The following is an 18,479-nucleotide window of genomic DNA, read 5'->3' on the forward strand; positions in this document are numbered from 1 at the left end:
AGACACTTCCTATAGCATGAGAAGGGATATCCAACTCCTTCCCAATCCAATCCTGAGACCCTTCCGATAGCAGAGATGTGATATCTCAATGCTTATACCAAACCTGAGACCCTTCCTATGGCATGAGATGTGATATCCAACTCCTTGCCATTCAAATCCTGAGACCCTTCCTATAGCATGAGAAGGGATATCCAACTCCTTCCCAATCCAATCCTGCGACCCTTCCGATAGCAGAGACGTGATATCTCAATGCTTCTACCAAACCTGAGACCCTTCCTTTAGCATGAGATGTGATATCCAAATCCTTCACATTCCAATCCTGAGACCCTTCCTATAGCATGAGATGTGATATCTCAATGCTTCTAATACCAAACCTGAGATCCTTCCTATAACATGAGATGTGATATCCAATTCCTTCCCATTCCAAACCTGAGACCCTTCCTATTGGATGAGATGTGATATCCAACTCCTTCCCATTCCAACCCTGAGACCCTTCCTATAGCATGAGATGTGATATCTCAATGCTTCTAATACCAAACCTGAGATCCTTCCTCTAACATGAAATGTGATATCCAACTCCTTCCCTTTCCAAACCTAAGAGCCTATCTATAGCATGAGATGTGATATCCAAGTCCTTCCCATTCCAACCCTTAGACCCTTCCTACAGCATGCAATATGATATCTCAATGATTCTAATAACAAACCTGAGACCCGTCCTATAACATGAGATGTGATATCCAACTCCTTCCCATTCCAATCCTGAGACACTTCCGATAGCAGAGATGTGATATCTCAATGCTTATACCAAACCTGAGACCCTTCCTATAACATGAGATGTGATATCCAAATCCTTCCCGTTCCAAACCTGAGACCCTTCCTTTAGCATGAGATGTGATATCCAGCTCCTTCCCATTCCAATCCTGAGACACTTCCGATAGCATGAGATGTGATATCTCAATGCTTCTAATATCAAAACTGAGACCCTCCCTATAGCATGATATGTGATATCTAAGTCCTTCCCATTCCAATCCTGAGACACTTCCTATAGCATGAGAAGGGATATCCAACTCCTTCCAAATCCAATCCTGAGACCCTTCCGATAGCAGAGATGTGATATCTCAATGCTTATACCAAACCTGAGACCCTTCCTATGGCATGAGATGTGATATCCAACTCCTTGCCATTCAAATCCTGAGACCCTTCCTATAGCATGAGAAGGGATATCCAACTCCTTCCCAATCCAATCCTGCGACCCTTCCGATAGCAGAGACGTGATATCTCAATGCTTCTACCAAACCTGAGACCCTTCCTTTAGCATGAGATGTGATATCCAAATCCTTCACATTCCAATCCTGAGACCCTTCCTATAGCATGAGATGTGATATCTCAATGCTTCTAATACCAAACCTGAGATCCTTCCTATAACATGAGATGTGATATCCAATTCCTTCCCATTCCAAACCTGAGACCCTTCCTATTGGATGAGATGTGATATCCAACTCCTTCCCATTCCAACCCTGAGACCCTTCCTATAGCATGAGATGTGATATCTCAATGCTTCTAATACCAAACCTGAGATCCTTCCTCTAACATGAAATGTGATATCCAACTCCTTCCCTTTCCAAACCTAAGAGCCTATCTATAGCATGAGATGTGATATCCAAGTCCTTCCCATTCCAACCCTTAGACCCTTCCTACAGCATGCAATATGATATCTCAATGATTCTAATAACAAACCTGAGACCCGTCCTATAACATGAGATGTGATATCCAACTCCTTCCCATTCCAATCCTGAGACACTTCCGATAGCAGAGATGTGATATCTCAATGCTTATACCAAACCTGAGACCCTTCCTATAACATGAGATGTGATATCCAAATCCTTCCCGTTCCAAACCTGAGACCCTTCCTTTAGCATGAGATGTGATATCCAGCTCCTTCCCATTCCAATCCTGAGACACTTCCGATAGCATGAGATGTGATATCTCAATGCTTCTAATATCAAAACTGAGACCCTCCCTATAGCATGATATGTGATATCTAAGTCCTTCCCATTCCAATCCTGAGACACTCCCTATAGCATGAGATGTGATATCCAACTCTTTCCCATTCCAATCCTGAGACCCTTCCTATAGCATGAGATATGATATCTCAATACTTCTAATACCAAACGTGAGATCCTTCCGATAACATGAGATGTGATATCCAAATCCTTCCCCTTCCAAACCTGAGACCCTCCCTTTAGCATGAGATGTGATATCCAACTCCTTCCCATTCCAATCCTGAGACCCTTCTGATAGCATTAGATGTGATATCTCAATGCTTCTAATACCAAACCTGAGATCCTTCCTATAACATGAGATGTGATATCCAAATCCTTCCCCTTCCAAACCTGAGACCCTCCCTTTAGCATGAGATGTGATATCCAACTCCTTCCCATTCCATTCCTGAGACCCTTCTGATAGCATGAGATGTGATATCTCAATGCCTCTAATACCAAACCTGAGATCCTACCTCTAACATGAAATGTGATATCCAACTATTTCCCCTTCCAAACCTGAGAGCCTTCCTATAGCATGAGATGTGATATCCAAGTCCTTCCCATTCCAATCCTGAGACCCTTCCTATAGCTTGAGATGTGATAACCAACTCCTTCCCATTCCAATTCTGAGACCCTTCCTATACTCTGAGACTTGATATCTCAATGCTTCTAATACCAAACCTGAGACCCGTAATATAACATGAGATGTGATATCCAAATCCTTCCCCTTCCAAACCTTAGACCCTTCCTTTATCATGAGATGTGATATCCAACTCCTTCCCATTCCAATCCTGAGACCCTTCCGATATCATGAGATGTGATATCTCAAAGCTTCTAATATCAAACTTGAGACCCTCCCTATAGCATGAGATGTGATATCCAAGTCCTTCCCATTCCAATCCTGAGACCCTTCCTATAGCATGAGATGTGATATCTCAATGCTTCTAATACCAAACCTGAGACCCTTCCTATAACATGAGATGGGAATATCCAACTCCTTCCCATTCCAATCCTGAGACCCTTCCGATAGCAGAGATGTGATATCTCAATGCTTATACCAAACCTGAGACCCTTCCTATGGTATGAGATGTGATATCCAACTCCTTGCCATTCAAATCCTGAGACCCTTCCTATAGCATGAGAAGGGATATCCAACTCCTTCCCAATCCAATCCTGAGACCCTTCCGATAGCAGAGACGTGATATCTCAATGCTTCTACCAAACCTGAGACCCTTCCTATAGCATGAGATGTGATGTCTCAATGCTTCTAATACCAAACCTGAGATCCTTCCTATAACATGAGATGTGATATCCAATTCCTTCCCATTCCAAACCTGAGACCCTTCCTATTGGATGAGATGTGATATCCAACTCCTTCCCATTCCAACCCTGAGACCCTTCCTATAGCATGAGATGTGATGTCTCAATGCTTCTAATACCAAACCTGAGATCCTTCCTATAACATGAGATGTGATATCCAACTCCTTCCATTCCAATCCTGAGACCTGTCCTATAGCATGATATGTGATATCTCAATGCTTATACCAAACCTGAGACCCTTCCTATAGCATGAGATGTGATATCCAACTACTTCCCATTCCAATCCTGAGACCCTTCATATAGCATGAGATGTGATATCTCAATGCTTCTAATACCAAACCTGAGATCCTTCCTCTAACATGAAATGTGATATCCAACTCCTTCCCTTTCCAAACCTAAGAGCCTATCTATAGCATGAGATGTGATATCCAAGTCGTTCCCATTCCAATCCTTAGACCCTTCCTACAGCATGCAAAATGATATCTCAATGATTCTAATAACAAACCTGAGACCCGTCCTATAGCATGAGATATGATATCCAAGTCCTTCCCATTCCAATCCTGAGACCCTTCCTATAACATGAAATATGATATCCAACTCCTTCCCATTCCAACCTGAGACCCTTCCTATAGCATGAGATGGGATATCCAACTTCTTCCAAATCCAATACTGATACCCTTCCGATAGCATGAGATGTGATATCCCAATGCTTCTACCAAACCTGAGACCCATACTATGGCATGAGATGTGATATCAAACTACTTCCCATTCCAATCCTGAGACCCTTCCTATAGCTTGAGGTGTGATATCCAACTCCTTCCCATTCCAATTCTGAGACCCTTCTTATACCATGAGACTTGATATCTCAATGCTTCTAATACCAAACCTGAGATCCGTCCTATAACATGAGATGTGATATCCAAATCCTTCCCCTTCCAAACTTTAGACCCTTCCTTTATCATGAGATGTGATATCCAACTCCTTCCCATTCCAATCCTGAGACCCTTCCGATATCATGAGATTTGTTATCTCAATGCTTCTAATATCAAACTTGAGACCCTCCCTATAGCATGAGATGTGACATCCAAGTCCTTCCCATTCCAATCCTGAGACCCTTCCTATAACATGAGATGTGATATCCAACTCCTTCCCATTCCAACCTGAGACACTTCCTATAGCATGAGAAGGGATATCTAACTCCTTCCCAATCCAATCCTGAGACCCTTCCGATAGCAGAGATGTGATATCTCAATGCTTATACCAAACCTGAGACCCTTCCTATGGCATGAGATGTGATATCCAACTCCTTGCCATTCAAATCCTGAGACCCTTCCTATAGCATGAGATGTGATATCTCTATGCTTCTAATACCAAACCTGAGACCCTTCCTATGACATGAGATGGGATATCCAACTCCTTCCCATTCCAATCCTGAGACCCTTCCGATAGCAGAGATGTGACATCTCAATGTTTATACCAAACCTGAGAACCTTCCTATGGCCTGAGATGTCATATACAACTCCTTCCCATTCCAATCCTGAGACCCTTCCTTTAGCATGAGATGTGATATCTCAATGCTTATGCCAAATCTGAGACCCTTCCTATAGCATGAGATGTGATATCCAATTCCTTCCCATTCCAATCCTGAGACCCTTCCTATAGCATGAGATGTGATATCTCAATGCTTATACCAAACCTGAGAGCCTACCTATAGCATGAGATGTGATATCCAAGTCCATCCCATTCCAATCCTTAGACCCTTCCTACAGCATGCGATGTGATATCTCAATGATTCTAATACCAAACCAGAGACTCTTCCTATAACATGAGATGGGATATCCAACTCCTTCCCATTCCAATCCTGAGCCGCTTCCGATAGCAGAGATGTGATATCTCAATGCTTATACCAAACTTGAGACCCTTCCTATAACATGAGATGTGATATCCAACTCCTTCCCGTTCCAAACCTGAGACACTAACTATAGCATATGTGATATCCAACTCCTTCCCATTCCAAACATGAGACCCTTCCTATAGCAAGAAAGTAATATCCAACTCCTACCCATTCCAATCCTGAGACCCTTCCTATAGCAAGAGATGTGGTATCCAAATCCTTCCCATTCCAATCCTGAGACTCTTCCTATAACATGAGATGTGATATCCAACTCCTTCCCATTCCAACCTGAGACACTTCCTATAGCATGAGAAGGGATATTCAACTCCTTCCCAATCCAATCCTGAGACCCTTCCGATAGCAGAGATGTGATATCTCAATGCTTATACCAAACCTGAGACCCTTCCTATGGCATGAGATGTGATATCCAACTCCTTCCCAATCCAATCCTGAGACCCTTCTGATAGCAGAGACGTGATATCTCAATGCTTCTACCAAACCTGAGACCCTTCCTTTAGCATGAGATGTGATATCCAAATCCTTCACATTCCAATCCTGAGACCCTTCCTATAGCATGAGATGTGATATATCAATGCTTCTAATACCAAACCTGAGATCCTTCCTATAACATGAGATGTGATATCCAATTCCTTCCCATTCCAAACCTGAGACCCTTCCTATTGGATGAGATGTGATATCCAACTCCTTCCCATTCCAACCCTGAGACCCTTCCTATAGCATGAGATGTGATGTCTCAATGCTTCTAATACCAAACCTGAGATCCTTCCTATAACATGAGATGTGATATCCAACTCCTTCCATTCCAATCCTGAGACCCGTCCTATAGCATGAGATGTGATATCTCAATGCTTATACCAAACCTGAGACCCTTCCTATAGCATGAGATGTGATATCCAACTGCTTCCCATTCCAATCCTGAGACCCTTCCTATAGCATGAGATGTGATATCTCAATGCTTCTAATACCAAACCTGAGATCCTTCCTCTAACATGAAATGTGATATCCAACTCCTTCCCTTTCCAAACCTAAGAGCCTATCTATAGCATGAGATGTGATATCCAAGTCCTTCCCATCCCAACCCTTAGACCCTTCCTACAGCATGCAATATGATATCTCAATGATTCTAATAACAAACCTGAGACCCGTCCTATAACATGAGATGGGATATCCAACTCCTTCCCATTCCAATCCTGAGACACTTCCGATAGCAGAGATGTGATATCTCAATGCTTATACCAAACCTGAGACCCTTCCTATAACATGAGATGTGATATCCAAATCCTTCCCGTTCCAAACCTGAGACCCTTCCTTTAGCATGAGATGTGATATCCAGAACCTTCCCATTCCAATCCTGAGACACTTCCTATAGCATGAGATGTGATATCTCAATGCTTCTAATATCAAAACTGAGACCCTCCCTATAGCATGATATGTGATATCTAAGTCCTTCCCATTCCAATCCTGAGACCCTCCCTATAGCATGAGATGTGATATCCAACTCCTTCCCATTCCAATCCTGAGACCCTTCCTATAGCATGAGATATGATATCTCAATACTTCTAATACCAAACGTGAGATCCTTCCGATAACATGAGATGTGATATCCAAATCCTTCCCCTTCCAAACCTGAGACCCTCCCATTAGCATGAGACGTGATATCCAACTCCTTCCTATTCCAATCCTGAGACTCTTCTGATAGCATGAGATGTGATATCTCAATGCTTCTAATACCAAACCTGAGATCCTTCCGATAGCATGAGATGTGATATCTCAATGCTTCTAATACCAAACCTGAGATCCTTCCTATAACATGAGATGTGATATCCAAATCCTTCCCCTTCCAAACCTGAGACCCTCCCTTTAGCATGAGATGTGATATCCAACTCCTTCCCATTCCAATCCTGAGACCCTTCTGATAGCATTAGATGTGATATCTCAATGCTTCTAATACCAAACCTGAGATCCTTCCTATAACATGAGATGTGATATCCAAATCCTTCCCCTTCCAAACCTGAGACTCTCCCTTTAGCATGAGATGTGATATCCAACTCCTTCCCATTCCATTCCTGAGACCCTTCTGATAGCATGAGATGTGATATCTCAATGCCTCTAATACCAAACCTGAGATCCTACCTCTAACATGAAATGTGATATCCAACTATTTCCCCTTCCAAACCTGAGAGCCTTCCTATAGCATGAGATGTGATATCCAAGTCCTTCCCATTCCAATCCTGAGACCCTTCCTATAGCTTGAGATGTGATATCCAACTCCTTCCCATTCCAATTCTGAGACCCTTCCTATACTCTGAGACTTGATATCTCAATGCTTCTAATACCAAACCTGAGACCCGTAATATAACATGAGATGTGATATCCAAATCCTTCCCCTTCCAAACCTTAGACCCTTCCTTTATCATGAGATGTGATATCCAACTCCTTCCCATTCCAATCCTGAGACCCTTCCGATATCATGAGATTTGATATCTCAAAGCTTCTAATATCAAACTTGAGACCCTCCCTATAGCATGAGATGTGATATCCAAGTCCTTCCCATTCCAATCCTGAGACCCTTCCTATAGCATGAGATGTGATATCTCAATGCTTCTAATACCAAACCTGAGACCCTTCCTATAACATGAGATGGGAATATCCAACTCCTTCCCATTCCAATCCTGAGACCCTTCCGATAGCAGCGATGTGATATCTCAATGCTTATACCAAACCTGAGACCCTTCCTATGGCATGAGATGTGATATCCAACTCCTTGCCATTCAAATCCTGAGACCCTTCCTATAGCATGAGAAGGGATATCCAACTCCTTCCCAATCCAATCCTGAGACCCTTCCGATAGCAGAGACGTGATATCTCAATGCTTCTACCAAACCTGAGACCCTTCCTATAGCATGAGATGTGATGTCTCAATGCTTCTAATACCAAACCTGAGATCCTTCCTATAACATGAGATGTGATATCCAATTCCTTCCCATTCCAAACCTGAGACCCTTCCTATTGGATGAGATGTGATATCCAACTCCTTCCCATTCCAACCCTGAGACCCTTCCTATAGCATGAGATGTGATGTCTCAATGCTTCTAATACCAAACCTGAGATCCTTCCTATAACATGAGATGTGATATCCAACTCCTTCCATTCCAATCCTGAGACCTGTCCTATAGCATGATATGTGATATCTCAATGCTTATACCAAACCTGAGACCCTTCCTATAGCATGAGATGTGATATCCAACTACTTCCCATTCCAATCCTGAGACCCTTCATATAGCATGAGATGTGATATCTCAATGCTTCTAATACCAAACCTGAGATCCTTCCTCTAACATGAAATGTGATATCCAACTCCTTCCCTTTCCAAACCTAAGAGCCTATCTATAGCATGAGATGTGATATCCAAGTCCTTCCCATTCCAATCCTTAGACCCTTCCTACAGCATGCAAAATGATATCTCAATGATTCTAATAACAAACCTGAGACCCGTCCTATAGCATGAGATATGATATCCAAGTCCTTCCCATTCCAATCCTGAGACCCTTCCTATAACATGAAATATGATATCCAACTCCTTCCCATTCCAACCTGAGACCCTTCCTATAGCATGAGATGGGATATCCAACTTCTTCCAAATCCAATACTGATACCCTTCTGATAGCATGAGATGTGATATCCCAATGCTTCTACCAAACCTGAGACCCATACTATGGCATGAGATGTGATATCAAACTACTTCCCATTCCAATCCTGAGACCCTTCCTATAGCTTGAGGTGTGATATCCAACTCCTTCCCATTCCAATTCTGAGACCCTTCTTATACCATGAGACTTGATATCTCAATGCTTCTAATACCAAACCTGAGACCCGTCCTATAACATGAGATGTGATATCCAAATCCTTCCCCTTCCAAACCTTAGACCCTTCCTTTATCATGAGATGTGATATCCAACTCCTTCCCATTCCAATCCTGAGACCCTTCCGATATCATGAGATTTGTTATCTCAATGCTTCTAATATCAAACTTGAGACCCTCCCTATAGCATGAGATGTGACATCCAAGTCCTTCCCATTCCAATCCTGAGACCCTTCCTATAACATGAGATGTGATATCCAACTCCTTCCCATTCCAACCTGAGACACTTCCTATAGCATGAGAAGGGATATCTAACTCCTTCCCAATCCAATCCTGAGACCCTTCCGATAGCAGAGATGTGATATCTCAATGCTTATACCAAACCTGAGACCCTTCCTATGGCATGAGATGTGATATCCAACTCCTTGCCATTCAAATCCTGAGACCCTTCCTATAGCATGAGATGTGATATCTCTATGCTTCTAATACCAAACCTGAGACCCTTCCTATAACATGAGATGGGATATCCAACTCCTTCCCATTCCAATCCTGAGACCCTTCCGATAGCAGAGATGTGATATCTCAATGTTTATACCAAACCTGAGAACCTTCCTATGGCCTGAGATGTCATATACAACTCCTTCCCATTCCAATCCTGAGACCCTTCCTTTAGCATGAGATGTGATATCTCAATGCTTATGCCAAATCTGAGACCCTTCCTATAGCATGAGATGTGATATCCCATTCCTTCCCATTCCAATCCTGAGACCCTTCCTATAGCATGAGATGTGATATCTCAATGCTTATACCAAACCTGAGAGCCTACCTATAGCATGAGATGTGATATCCAAGTCCATCCCATTCCAATCCTTAGACCCTTCCTACAGCATGCGATGTGATATCTCAATGATTCTAATACCAAACCAGAGACTCTTCCTATAACATGAGATGGGATATCCAACTCCTTCCCATTCCAATCCTGAGCCGCTTCCGATAGCAGAGATGTGATATCTCAATGCTTATACCAAACTTGAGACCCTTCCTATAACATGAGATGTGATATCCAACTCCTTCCCGTTCCAAACCTGAGACACTAACTATAGCATATGTGATATCCAACTCCTTCCCATTCCAAACATGAGACCCTTCCTATAGCAAGAAAGTAATATCCAACTCCTACCCATTCCAATCCTGAGACCCTTCCTATAGCAAGAGATGTGGTATCCAAATCCTTCCCATTCCAATCCTGAGACTCTTCCTATAACATGAGATGTGATATCCAACTCCTTCCCATTCCAACCTGAGACACTTCCTATAGCATGAGAAGGGATATCCAACTCCTTCCCAATCCAATCCTGAGACCCTTCCGATAGCAGAGATGTGATATCTCAATGCTTATACCAAACCTGAGACCCTTCCTATGGCATGAGATGTGATATCCAACTCCTTCCCAATCCAATCCTGAGACCCTTCTGATAGCAGAGACGTGATATCTCAATGCTTCTACCAAACCTGAGACCCTTCCTTTAGCATGAGATGTGATATCCAAATCCTTCACATTCCAATCCTGAGACCCTTCCTATAGCATGAGATGTGATATATCAATGCTTCTAATACCAAACCTGAGATCCTTCCTATAACATGAGATGTGACATCCAATTCCTTCCCATTCCAAACCTGAGACCCTTCCTATTGGATGAGATGTGATATCCAACTCCTTCCCATTCCAACCCTGAGACCCTTCCTATAGCATGAGATGTGATGTCTCAATGCTTCTAATACCAAACCTGAGATCCTTCCTATAACATGAGATGTGATATCCAACTCCTTCCATTCCAATCCTGAGACCCGTCCTATAGCATGAGATGTGATATCTCAATGCTTATACCAAACCTGAGACCCTTCCTATAGCATGAGATGTGATATCCAACTGCTTCCCATTCCAATCCTGAGACCCTTCCTATAGCATGAGATGTGATATCTCAATGCTTCTAATACCAAACCTGAGATCCTTCCTATAACATGAAATGTGATATCCAACTCCTTCCCTTTCCAAACCTAAGAGCCTATCTATAGCATGAGATGTGATATCCAAGTCCTTCCCATCCCAACCCTTAGACCCTTCCTACAGCATGCAATATGATATCTCAATGATTCTAATAACAAACCTGAGACCCGTCCTATAACATGAGATGGGATATCCAACTCCTTCCCATTCCAATCCTGAGACACTTCCGATAGCAGAGATGTGATATCTCAATGCTTATACCAAACCTGAGACCCTTCCTATAACATGAGATGTGATATCCAAATCCTTCCCGTTCCAAACCTGAGACCCTTCCTTTAGCATGAGATGTGATATCCAGAACCTTCCCATTCCAATCCTGAGACACTTCCTATAGCATGAGATGTGATATCTCAATGCTTCTAATATCAAAACTGAGACCCTCCCTATAGCATGATATGTGATATTTAAGTCCTTCCCATTCCAATCCTGAGACCCTCCCTATAGCATGAGATGTGATATCCAACTCCTTCCCATTCCAATCCTGAGACCCTTCCTATAGCATGAGATATGATATCTCAATACTTCTAATACCAAACGTGAGATCCTTCCGATAACATGAGATGTGATATCCAAATCCTTCCCCTTCCAAACCTGAGACCCTCCCATTAGCATGAGACGTGATATCCAACTCCTTCCTATTCCAATCCTGAGACTCTTCTGATAGCATGAGATGTGATATCTCAATGCTTCTAATACCAAACCTGAGATCCTTCCGATAGCATGAGATGTGATATCTCAATGCTTCTAATACCAAACCTGAGATCCTTCCTATAACATGAGATGTGATATCCAAATCCTTCCCCTTCCAAACCTGAGACCCTCCCTTTAGCATGAGATGTGATATCCAACTCCTTCCCATTCCAATCCTGAGACCCTTCTGATAGCATTAGATGTGATATCTCAATGCTTCTAATACCAAACCTGAGATCCTTCCTATAACATGAGATGTGATATCCAAATCCTTCCCCTTCCAAACCTGAGACTCTCCCTTTAGCATGAGATGTGATATCCAACTCCTTCCCATTCCATTCCTGAGACCCTTCTGATAGCATGAGATGTGATATCTCAATGCCTCTAATACCAAACCTGAGATCCTACCTCTAACATGAAATGTGATATCCAACTATTTCCCCTTCCAAACCTGAGAGCCTTCCTATAGCATGAGATGTGATATCCAAGTCCTTCCCATTCCAATCCTGAGACCCTTCCTATAGCTTGAGATGTGATATCCAACTCCTTCCCATTCCAATTCTGAGACCCTTCCTATACTCTGAGACTTGATATCTCAATGCTTCTAATACCAAACCTGAGACCCGTAATATAACATGAGATGTGATATCCAAATCCTTCCCCTTCCAAACCTTAGACCCTTCCTTTATCATGAGATGTGATATCCAACTCCTTCCCATTCCAATCCTGAGACCCTTCCGATATCATGAGATTTGATATCTCAAAGCTTCTAATATCAAACTTGAGACCCTCCCTATAGCATGAGATGTGATATCCAAGTCCTTCCCATTCCAATCCTGAGACCCTTCCTATAGCATGAGATGTGATATCTCAATGCTTCTAATACCAAACCTGAGACCCTTCCTATAACATGAGATGGGAATATCCAACTCCTTCCCATTCCAATCCTGAGACCCTTCCGATAGCAGCGATGTGATATCTCAATGCTTATACCAAACCTGAGACCCTTCCTATGGCATGAGATGTGATATCCAACTCCTTGCCATTCAAATCCTGAGACCCTTCCTATAGCATGAGAAGGGATATCCAACTCCTTCCCAATCCAATCCTGAGACCCTTCCGATAGCAGAGACGTGATATCTCAATGCTTCTACCAAACCTGAGACCCTTCCTATAGCATGAGATGTGATGTCTCAATGCTTCTAATACCAAACCTGAGATCCTTCCTATAACATGAGATGTGATATCCAATTCCTTCCCATTCCAAACCTGAGACCCTTCCTATTGGATGAGATGTGATATCCAACTCCTTCCCATTCCAACCCTGAGACCCTTCCTATAGCATGAGATGTGATGTCTCAATGCTTCTAATACCAAACCTGAGATCCTTCCTATAACATGAGATGTGATATCCAACTCCTTCCATTCCAATCCTGAGACCTGTCCTATAGCATGATATGTGATATCTCAATGCTTATACCAAACCTGAGACCCTTCCTATAGCATGAGATGTGATATCCAACTACTTCCCATTCCAATCCTGAGACCCTTCATATAGCATGAGATGTGATATCTCAATGCTTCTAATACCAAACCTGAGATCCTTCCTCTAACATGAAATGTGATATCCAACTCCTTCCCTTTCCAAACCTAAGAGCCTATCTATAGCATGAGATGTGATATCCAAGTCCTTCCCATTCCAATCCTTAGACCCTTCCTACAGCATGCAAAATGATATCTCAATGATTCTAATAACAAACCTGAGACCCGTCCTATAGCATGAGATATGATATCCAAGTCCTTCCCATTCCAATCCTGAGACCCTTCCTATAACATGAAATATGATATCCAACTCCTTCCCATTCCAACCTGAGACCCTTCCTATAGCATGAGATGGGATATCCAACTTCTTCCAAATCCAATACTGATACCCTTCCGATAGCATGAGATGTGATATCCCAATGCTTCTACCAAACCTGAGACCCATACTATGGCATGAGATGTGATATCAAACTACTTCCCATTCCAATCCTGAGACCCTTCCTATAGCTTGAGGTGTGATATCCAACTCCTTCCCATTCCAATTCTGAGACCCTTCTTATACCATGAGACTTGATATCTCAATGCTTCTAATACCAAACCTGAGACCCGTCCTATAACATGAGATGTGATATCCAAATCCTTCCCCTTCCAAACCTTAGACCCTTCCTTTATCATGAGATGTGATATCCAACTCCTTCCCATTCCAATCCTGAGACCCTTCCGATATCATGAGATTTGTTATCTCAATGCTTCTAATATCAAACTTGAGACCCTCCCTATAGCATGAGATGTGACATCCAAGTCCTTCCCATTCCAATCCTGAGACCCTTCCTATAACATGAGATGTGATATCCAACTCCTTCCCATTCCAACCTGAGACACTTCCTATAGCATGAGAAGGGATATCTAACTCCTTCCCAATCCAATCCTGAGACCCTTCCGATAGCAGAGATGTGATATCTCAATGCTTATACCAAACCTGAGACCCTTCCTATGGCATGAGATGTGATATCCAACTCCTTGCCATTCAAATCCTGAGACCCTTCCTATAGCATGAGATGTGATATCTCTATGCTTCTAATACCAAACCTGAGACCCTTCCTATAACATGAGATGGGATATCCAACTCCTTCCCATTCCAATCCTGAGACCCTTCCGATAGCAGAGATGTGATATCTCAATGTTTATACCAAACCTGAGAACCTTCCTATGGCCTGAGATGTCATATACAACTCCTTCCCATTCCAATCCTGAGACCCTTCCTTTAGCATGAGATGTGATATCTCAATGCTTATGCCAAATCTGAGACCCTTCCTATAGCATGAGATGTGATATCCAATTCCTTCCCATTCCAATCCTGAGACCCTTCCTATAGCATGAGATGTGATATCTCAATGCTTATACCAAACCTGAGAGCCTACCTATAGCATGAGATGTGATATCCAAGTCCATCCCATTCCAATCCTTAGACCCTTCCTACAGCATGCGATGTGATATCTCAATGATTCTAATACCAAACCAGAGACTCTTCCTATAACATGAGATGGGATATCCAACTCCTTCCCATTCCAATCCTGAGCCGCTTCCGATAGCAGAGATGTGATATCTCAATGCTTATACCAAACTTGAGACCCTTCCTATAACATGAGATGTGATATCCAACTCCTTCCCGTTCCAAACCTGAGACACTAACTATAGCATATGTGATATCCAACTCCTTCCCATTCCAAACATGAGACCCTTCCTATAGCAAGAAAGTAATATCCAACTCCTACCCATTCCAATCCTGAGACCCTTCCTATAGCAAGAGATGTGGTATCCAAATCCTTCCCATTCCAATCCTGAGACTCTTCCTATAACATGAGATGTGATATCCAACTCCTTCCCATTCCAACCTGAGACACTTCCTATAGCATGAGAAGGGATATCCAACTCCTTCCCAATCCAATCCTGAGACCCTTCCGATAGCAGAGATGTGATATCTCAATGCTTATACCAAACCTGAGACCCTTCCTATGGCATGAGATGTGATATCCAACTCCTTCCCAATCCAATCCTGAGACCCTTCTGATAGCAGAGACGTGATATCTCAATGCTTCTACCAAACCTGAGACCCTTCCTTTAGCATGAGATGTGATATCCAAATCCTTCACATTCCAATCCTGAGACCCTTCCTATAGCATGAGATGTGATATATCAATGCTTCTAATACCAAACCTGAGATCCTTCCTATAACATGAGATGTGACATCCAATTCCTTCCCATTCCAAACCTGAGACCCTTCCTATTGGATGAGATGTGATATCCAACTCCTTCCCATTCCAACCCTGAGACCCTTCCTATAGCATGAGATGTGATGTCTCAATGCTTCTAATACCAAACCTGAGATCCTTCCTATAACATGAGATGTGATATCCAACTCCTTCCATTCCAATCCTGAGACCCGTCCTATAGCATGAGATGTGATATCTCAATGCTTATACCAAACCTGAGACCCTTCCTATAGCATGAGATGTGATATCCAACTGCTTCCCATTCCAATCCTGAGACCCTTCCTATAGCATGAGATGTGATATCTCAATGCTTCTAATACCAAACCTGAGATCCTTCCTCTAACATGAAATGTGATATCCAACTCCTTCCCTTTCCAAACCTAAGAGCCTATCTATAGCATGAGATGTGATATCCAAGTCCTTCCCATCCCAACCCTTAGACCCTTCCTACAGCATGCAATATGATATCTCAATGATTCTAATAACAAACCTGAGACCCGTCCTATAACATGAGATGGGATATCCAACTCCTTCCCATTCCAATCCTGAGACACTTCCGATAGCAGAGATGTGATATCTCAATGCTTATACCAAACCTGAGACCCTTCCTATAACATGAGATGTGATATCCAAATCCTTCCCGTTCCAAACCTGAGACCCTTCCTTTAGCATGAGATGTGATATCCAGAACCTTCCCATTCCAATCCTGAGACACTTCCTATAGCATGAGATGTGATATCTCAATGCTTCTAATATCAAAACTGAGACCCTCCCTATAGCATGATATGTGATATCTAAGTCCTTCCCATTCCAATCCTGAGACCCTCCCTATAGCATGAGATGTGATATCCAACTCCTTCCCATTCCAATCCTGAGACCCTTCCTATAGCATGAGATATGATATCTCAATACTTCTAATACCAAACGTGAGATCCTTCCGATAACATGAGATGTGATATCCAAATCCTTCCCCTTCCAAACCTGAGACCCTCCCATTAGCATGAGACGTGATATCCAACTCCTTCCTATTCCAATCCTGAGACTCTTCTGATAGCATGAGATGTGATATCTCAATGCTTCTAATACCAAACCTGAGATCCTTCCGATAGCATGAGATGTGATATCTCAATGCTTCTAATACCAAACCTGAGATCCTTCCTAAATCATGAGATGTGATATACAAATCCTTCCCCTTCCAAACCTGAGACCCTCCCTTTAGCATGAGATGTGATATCCAACTCCTTCCCATTCCATTCCTGAGACCCTTCTGATAGCATGAGATGTGATATCTCAATGCCTCTAATACCAAACCTGAGATCCTACCTCTAACATGAAATGTGATATCCAACTCTTTCCCCTTCCAAACCTGAGAGCCTTCCTATAGCATGAGATGTGATATCCAAGTCCTTCCCATTCCAATCCTGAGACCCTTCCTATAGCTTGAGATGTGATATCCAACTCCTTCCCATTCCAATTCTGAGACCCTTCCTATACTATGAGACTTGATATCTCAATGCTTCTAATACAAACGTGAGACCCGTAATATAACATGAGATGTGATATCCAAATCCTTCCCCTTCCAAACCTTAGACCCTTCCTTTATCATGAGATGTGATATCCAACTCCTTCCCATTCCAATCCTGAGACCCTTCCGATATCATGAGATGTGATATCTCAAAGCTTCTAATATCAAACTTGAGACCCTCCCTATAGCATGAGATGTGATATCCAAGTCCTTCCCATTCCAATCCTGAGACCCTTCCTATAGCATGAGATGTGATATCTCAATGCTTCTAATACCAAACCTGAGAACCTTCCTATAACATGAGATGGGAATATCCAACTCCTTCCCATTCCAATCCTGAGACCCTTCCGATAGCATGAGATGTGATATCTCACTGCTTATACCAAACCTGAGACCCTTCCCATAGCATGAGATGTGATATCCAACTCCTTCCCATTCCAATCCTCAGACCCTTCCTATAGCATGAGATGTGATATCTCAATGCTTCTAATATCAAACTTGAGACCCTACCTATAGCATGAGATGTGATATCCAAGTCCTTCCAATTACAATCCTGAGACACTTCCTATAGCATGAGATGTGATATCCAACTCCTTCCCATTCCAATCCTGAGACCCTTCCTATAGCATGAGATATGATATCTCAATACTTCTAATACCAAACGTGAGATCCTTCCGATAACATGAGATGTGATATCCAAATCCTTCCCCTTCCAAACCTGAGACGCTCCCTTTAGCATGAGATGTGATATCCAACTCCTTCCCATTCCAATCCTGAGACCCTTCTGATAGCATGAGATGTGATATCTCAATGCTTCTAATACCAAACCTGAGATCCTTCCGATAGCATAAGATGTGATATCTCAATGCTTCTAATACCAAACCTGAGATCCTTCCTATAACATGAGATGTGATATCCAAATCCTTCCCCTTCCAAACCTGAGACCCTCCCTTTAGCATGAGATGTGATATCCAACTCCTTCCCATTCCATTCCCGAGACCCTTCTGATAGCATGAGATGTGATATCTCAATGCCTCTAATACCAAACCTGAGATCCTACCTCTAACATGAAATGTGATATCCAACTCTTTCCCCTTCCAAACCTGAGAGCCTTCCTATAGCATGAGATGTGATATCCAAGTCCTTCCCATTCCAATCCTGAGACCCTTCCTATAGCTTGAGATGTGATATCTCTATGCTTCTAATACCAAACCTGAGACCCTTCCTATAACATGAGATGGG

The sequence above is a fragment of the Ambystoma mexicanum genome, chromosome 1p (genome assembly GCF_040938575.1).
Source record: "Ambystoma mexicanum isolate Mex_15411 chromosome 1p, UKY_AmexF1_1, whole genome shotgun sequence".
NCBI lineage: Eukaryota > Metazoa > Chordata > Amphibia > Caudata > Ambystomatidae > Ambystoma > Ambystoma mexicanum.